Below are 7342 nucleotides of genomic sequence, written 5' to 3' on the forward strand. Positions count from 1 at the left end.
CAAACCTGATGACACACTTTGGAGAGGTTACCATAACTAGCGCACTTCTAGATGCTGTCACATTGCTTAATGGATATTTCAGAATGGCCAGATGAGTAAGATAAAGGTTCAAACTTGTCATGTGTATTGATTAAAAAATAAAAACAAATAATGAAAATGTCAAATAAAATTACCACAGAAGCCTTGTTTTAATTTGGTATTTGCGTTAAATAGCCTTCAAAAAAATTCAAAGATGAATCCCTTTGTGTACATTATTCAGTTCTGAAAGCTGTTTTTGACTTTATTTTGCATTTTAAAAACCATTTCATTCCTTAGACTAAGGGGAAATGTGTAAATCTTTAAAAGACTCACACCAACATCTCCTTGAAAATTATGTAACAGATTTAACAAGTTTCCAAAATGGTCTATATATTATCAAGTGTTTGAGAATTTATCCCCAAAATTTCATTATAATTGATTTAAAAAAACATTTTAATTAATATGGGGTCTCACATAACCTCAGTTTCTCCTGAAGTGCTTTATAGCTAATTAAGTGCTTTTTGAAATGTGGTCACTGTTGTAAAGTGGCAATCAATTTCCACACAGAACGCTCTCACAAATGGCAAGCGATAAGAATTAAGTAGCACTGGCTGAGGTGCTCAAAGAAGTTTCTCAATCACAGTCAACAATGCCATGATCTTTTTGAAGTTCATCTGAGTTGATAGGAAACCATCCAATCTACAAGATGTTATGTCTGACAGTATGGCCCTCCTTCAATAATGCGGTGATGCATCAGTGTAGGTTATGTGCTCAAGTAATCCTGCTTTGGCTTTTTTAAAGGATCTGTGCTACTGGATTCCATTATTTGTGACCTCAAATTTATGTGCCTGACTATCCTTAATAGTTCTCACACATTTGGATGTGAAGGTATTTAAAGTAGAATTTAACCAAGATTTCTGCTACTGTTCATCTTGAAACCAATATGAATACAGCATTCAAAATATTGAAATCACCAAAGTCCACAATAACCCTTATGATCCCTCTAACAAGATGATATGGAGCACCGAGATCTCTAGTCAAATTCATAACATTGTTGAACACAACACTACCTACTTATGTAATCTTGAATGTACATGAAGTTGAGGTGCCAGTGTTGGACTGGGATGGACCAAATCAGAAGTCACATGACACCAGGTTATAGTCCAACAGGATTATTTAAAATCACAAGCTTTTAGAGCGCTGCTCCTTGGTCAGGTGAGGTGCACCAGGGGGCAATGCTCTGAAAGCTTGTGATTTCAAATAAGCCTGTTGGACTATAACCTGGTATTGTGTAATTTCTGACTTTGAATGCACAAGTATAACATATCTTCTGTTTTAGCTTTTGAATGTAAAATATTGAATGGAAAGGCATATGTAGGAATATCGGGCAGGTTCTCAATCACCCGCATTCAATTTTCCTCTATGCTCTCCATCAATGGGATATTCAAAGCTAAAGGGTGAACGCATACTGAAGTTTGATTGTTTATACAGTGCACTTTTTAATGAATATAAACTTTTAATTTATTGCCAGGTAGTGTGACATTTTAAAGCTATCCACAATGTGCAGAGACAACTTTCTTCAATAAAGTTGTCACATTTAACATTTGCTTCTCTGGTATGAAAGAAGAAGTGAACAGATTCTGAGCACCTTTGTGTGATATGGAAAAATGTATTTGCAGAAAAGATGTTGGCTCAGATGCATCACGTTCTGTGTAAGTGAAACTACATGTGTTTATTCTTTTATGTATCAAATGTACTCTACACTTGAGAAAAAAATTCTGGTTCGGAGTTTTAGTCACACTTAGAACAGTACAGCTTGGTACAGGCCATTCAGCCCTCGATGTTATGCTGGCTTTTTATCCTATTTTAAGATCAGACTAAGGGACATACCCTTCATTATACTATCTTCCATGTGCCTGTCCAGGAGTCCTTAAATGTCACTTGGCACAGAACTAACCTCTTGCCTGATGTTCTTTCATATATCCTATTGCAGTCTCTTCATACAATACAGCAAAGAGGGCTGACAATATCTGGACATCTAGTAGTGCCATCTTATAATTAAGTTTGCAATCTGGAGGGAAGGAAAATCTCTTGGTCTCTCCTGGAATTGACAGCATTCCAGTGTTGAATTTTTCACTGTTTAGAATCTGTTCAGAAACCTACTGTTATGTTTAAGGCAAAACCCTGGGAGATGGTCCTGCAAGATTTAGTTGTTAATGGATTTATGTTTCAACCAATGCAAACAATTTCACTTGCAAATTGACATTTTCATTTGGAGCAAGTGTCCTTGATTCTCTGAAGTTCTGAAGGTGACAGTCAGTTAACTCAGCAGCTTCTGCTGGCATCAGCATCTTGAAAATGATGAGATTTTATTTGTCTCTTTGAAATTGTGATGTGCCTCTTTCAATAATTGTTTTTGTATAGTCGGTTCTGGATGAAACAGTGTCCGTTCCCCTCATTGAATCCCAACATCCATGAGACGCGATTCTTCAATCAACCATTGCATCTTTCCGACTTATTTGTTTTAATGCTCAGAAAGGTAATTTACTGAGAGAAAGCAATGCAGTTTTGAAATTAAATCATTTTATCTGTGTTCTTAGTTCTACTTCTAAGTTTTGTTCAAATTGTTTTTGAGCTGACAGCTTGCAGCCGGAGATGCATTCAATTATAATGGGAATTTTCAGTAAATGTCGGACCAATATATTGGTTAGAATTTTATGTGGTTGTCAAGATAATAACTTTGAGTGGAAGGCCAGATGGAGACTGCGTCTAAGAGTCAATATGGACTTTATAGTGATTCCTGTGTACATACACTTGTTGGGTTGCATTTAGGGCAGATTCAGTTGCAGCTTCAAATTCCTTCCATTGCTTGCTTCTGTTGCAGTCTGGGATGTTTCGTATTTGTTCTCTTCAGTGTTACCTTTATTCTGAAGAAGAGTCAAACCAATCAAGTAACATTAACTCTGTTTCTCTCTCTACAGATGCTGCCAAATCTGCTGACTGTGTTGTCCTTGATGCCATTCCCTCTGGGTGAGGGACATTCATTGTCACCGTGGGCAAAAGACTTGAGTTGTGCCATCCACTGCAGTAGGACTTGTGACCTGAAGAGGTGGTGGCCATCTCATCCTGGTGGCTGTCAAGGTGATAGCTGCACTAAGTTTTTATGCAACTGGCTGCTTCCAAGGATCCATTGGGGATCTCCGTGGGATCTCTTAATCCTCACTTCGCAAAGGCATTAAAGCTATTGCGACAAAATTTATTCTAGACCTCATTGATTCATCTCATTTCCCTGTGGCAAGGAGACTTGTACAGTGAGCTTTGCCAATGTAAAGTGCAGAGCTCAAAGTGCAGGGTGCAATAGATTGCACAGGTGTTGCTTTGAGAGCCTCATGCCATAATATGGCACTCTTTGTCACCATAAATGTGTAAGCAATCTATCTTTTTCAATACCACTTCTTTAGAAGTCTGCACCAGCTGCACTGGGAGGTGCATTGTGCCTATATCCTTGACAAGTATCAGGGTCCTGGTTTGTTTCAAAATGTGTTAGAAACATGGATATTGGGAGGCAGCAGCAATTCTTTGCTGCCAAGGCTGCCAATCCCATTACAAAACTCCCTGACCAAGACTGAGTATAGATACAATGCAACACATCCTTCAACCAGGTCCATCATTAGTAGATGATAGGCATCCTGGCGATGAGGTTCCGATGTTTGGATTGATCTGTAGAGTGGTTTTTGGAAGGAGCCTGGGGCAATGTTGGTGCTATACAATATAGTTCAGACAGAATATGCTGCATAATCCTGTTATGCTCTGCACAGCTGGAGTAGGCTTAAGGGAATCTGATGGATGCTGAAGAACTGTGAGAGCAGCATCAGACCTCTGAGGGGGAAAGTGAAGACATTTCACTGGAAGAACTTTCCTTCAGCATAACTGAATGTAGCAATGTTGGGATGAACGACCCAGGCTGGACTCATTGGTTCCAGTAGCTGAGCTGGGCATTCATTGACATTTTGGATATGCTGACAATAGGTTAAAAGCACAATATAAAATGTCAAGTTCTTTCTTTACTTGGATCATGTAACTCAGGATAGCTCCAAAACTTGATAACTTCTCAGGATTCCTGTTGAAGGGCTCCTGCCCGAAACATTGGTTTTCCTGCCATTTGTATGCCACCTGACCTGCTGTACATTTCCAACACCACACTAATTTTGAGTCTAATCTCCAGCATCTGCTTTTGCCTAGTTGATTTTAACCTTACTGCGAATCTTCTTGCAAGGATGCCTACCTTGAAGAAGTTCTCCTCCTCTCTCTACAAAGATCTCAGTGAGTTTCTCTCTCACTGCAACCCCCAGGTCATCTCCTCTGCCCTGAAGCTCTTCAACCATGTCCTGAAACAGACTCACTACCACAGCCACATTTGTTTCCTCAGTGCCTGTCTCCGCAACCAACTGATCTCACATGGACTCCGAACTACATTCAGACCAGCACAGTTTGGATCCAAACTGGACAGCCAGTACAGACTACAAATTCAAAACCACCAGCACCGGTTCTCCTTCTGGATCCTCCGCTCAACACTCACAGCCATGCACCGCCATCTAACCTCTCTACAGTCAGCTATGCCTCAACTGAGGGCCACATTCTCTCAGAACTGCACTGGACCCCTTCTGTACCATATCCTTAGAAGAATTCATACTCTCAACAAACAGTATTTTACATCAAAAACTGTAAGTACAAAAAACTTTTATATATCCACCTCAATAACTAGCGCTCCTCGATTCCTAATGAAGGGCTCCTGCCCAAAACGTTGATTTTCCTGCTGCTCAGATGCTGCCTGACCTGGTGTGCTTTTCCAGCACCACTCTAATCTTGACTCTGATCTCCAGCATCTCCAGTTCTCACTTTCACCTACCAAAAGGTAAGTCAACCCTTGCAAGTCCTGGCTTTGATATCAAGTTGAGGTGGCTGTATATTCATACACAATCTACTGGGATAAAGTAAACTACTAAATGGCTACAATCAGTTTTTGAGCAACATTTTGGGTGGCACAGCGGCTCAGTAGTTAGCACTGCTGCCCCAGAAGATCTGGGTTCATCTGCAGGTGACTGTTTGTGTGGAGTTTGCACATTCTCCCCTTGTTTATGTGGATTTCCTCCCACAGTCCATCGGTGTGCAGGTCAGGTAGATTGACCATGCTAAATTGCACGCAGTATTCAGGGATGTGCAGCCTAAGTGGATTAGCCATGGGAAAAGCAGGGTTACTAGGATTGTGGGGCAGTGGTCAAAGTGGGATGTTCTTTGGAATGTCAGTGTGGGCTGAATGGCCTGCTTCCACAATGTAGAGATTCTATGATATTATAAATTTGTTGTTGCTTAAAAGCTTAGAGGTCCCAGTTTAGGCCCAGAAGTAAATGCAGCTTTTGTTTTATTTAATAAATGGAAAGAACTGCCAATGCTGGAAATCAGAAACTAAAAGATCTGGAAAAGATCAGCAGGTCTGGCAGCATCTGTGGAGAGAAATCAGAGTTGACATTTTGGGTCCATGAATCCTACCTTAGAACTTCTGATTTGTTCATTGTTTCTTGACTTTTGCTGTTGCCGACATTTGAAGGCTTTGCAATATGTGGATGCTCCTGTTTTGAATAATTCAAAAGGTTGTAGTGCATTGGGTGTAAGGGAAAAAAGTAGCACTCCCTCACTAAGGGCTCTAACATGGTTTAGTGCTAAGGACAGGCAGTTTCTGATTGTTGAAGCTATCGTTACAATGACAGTCAGTCAGATATATAAGCTTGCCAAGGCAATATATTTATGACTGTGAGCTTGTATTTGCAATGCAGGGTCACCTATGTGCCCACCGGGGCTTTTCTTTGTCATTTCCCTCCCATTGCTTTGACTGTGAAGGTCTTGTCATGGCTGGCAGCATTTGACCTGGTGCACGGCAGGGCTTTAAATGTAGAATTGGTTTCAGAAACCCCACAGGCACTGGCAGTGGCAAATACTTCTGCCACTGGAGAATGCCTGATGGCCTGAGCAGCTGGCATATAGACATAGCTCATACATAATCTGGTGAGCTCTGTAAATCGGCATGAGAAAACTCAATGGGGCTCACAGTGGAAATCCTCTGTCAAAATCCCAAAATTGACACCGATTATTTTTGGTAAAACCCAGTCTTTTAACTTTGCTTCTGTCTCAATAGCTGCTTTTTCAAACTTCGAAATGTTCCCCAGTATTTTCTGTGGGTTCTTTCTTTAACCAGGTATGCAAAAGATTTCAGACTAAAACTTTGCTTTGAGTACGAACATCTCTCAGACTTTGGTACTTGAAACTTTATATAAGTAAGTTATTGGCTCACATTCCATGCAAAGACTTGAGAACACAATCTAGGCAAAGACTTCTGTGTAACAATGCTGCATGATTGAAGGTGTTATCCTTTATTATGTAGTTGTCTGAGAGATAAACATATGAATGACCCACAAGGACTTGATGCAATTGTAATATGGTTTCTTTATTCAAAAATCAGTTTATATATAGATAATGTTCACTGAGAGAATATTTTATACAATTCTTACCCCCAGACTGCTGTTTTAGATTGTCTATTGATCATGAAGCAATTACATGATATCTTGTTGAGATGTGCAATGATTGGCAGTATTTTAAGATATGGTCCCTTAAAGATGTATGCACATCATATTACAATACCCTTCAAGTAAGACATTGTGTCTTGTTTGAGTCGGGTATAAAATATCTCCAGCCATAATTTGAAGAAGCTGACAGAACTCTCATAGCAGTGTCCTGATTATCATTCCACTTTGAATCATGTCACCAATAATAAACAACTGTGCAGTTTCTGGGATCTTGTTGCATACCACAGAACAGTTGTCGTTTTCTACAAAAAAAGCAGTGACTCCACCACGTAGATTGTAAAGTACACTTGGATATGTTGACAATAGGTTAAAAGCACAATACAAAATGTCAAGTTCTTTCTTTACTTGGATCATGTAGCTCAGGATAGCTCCAAAACTTGATAACATCTCCAACAGAAATGACAATCTGGGAGTATGTATAATAGGCAACTATCCATCAACATTTATGTTTCTCTGTTGCTAGCAAAAGGTAAGTCAACTCTTGCAACTCCTTGCTTTGATATCAAGTTGAGATGGCTGGATATTTGTACGCAATCTACTGGGATAAAGTACACTACTAAATGGCTGCAATCAGTTTTTGAGCAATAAGTGGATGGCGTGGTGGCACAGTAGTTAGCACTTCTGCCTCACGGTGCCAGAGACATAGAACATAGAACAGTACAGCACAGAACAGGCCCTTCAGC

The 7342-nt window shown here is 40.0% G+C and overlaps 1 long non-coding RNA gene across 1 annotated transcript; it reads left to right on the forward strand.

The window, feature by feature from the left end:
- Positions 1–1562: 1562 nt before the first annotated feature.
- LOC122564652 lies at positions 1563–3189 on the forward strand. The gene is made up of 3 exons (XR_006315952.1): positions 1563–1730; positions 2443–2557; positions 3000–3189. It is a non-coding gene; the product is annotated as an uncharacterized LOC122564652 (long non-coding RNA).
- The last annotated feature ends 4153 nt before the right edge of the window (positions 3190–7342 follow it).

Source organism: Chiloscyllium plagiosum, chromosome 30 (genome assembly GCF_004010195.1).
Source record: "Chiloscyllium plagiosum isolate BGI_BamShark_2017 chromosome 30, ASM401019v2, whole genome shotgun sequence".
Classification (NCBI taxonomy): domain Eukaryota; kingdom Metazoa; phylum Chordata; class Chondrichthyes; order Orectolobiformes; family Hemiscylliidae; genus Chiloscyllium; species Chiloscyllium plagiosum.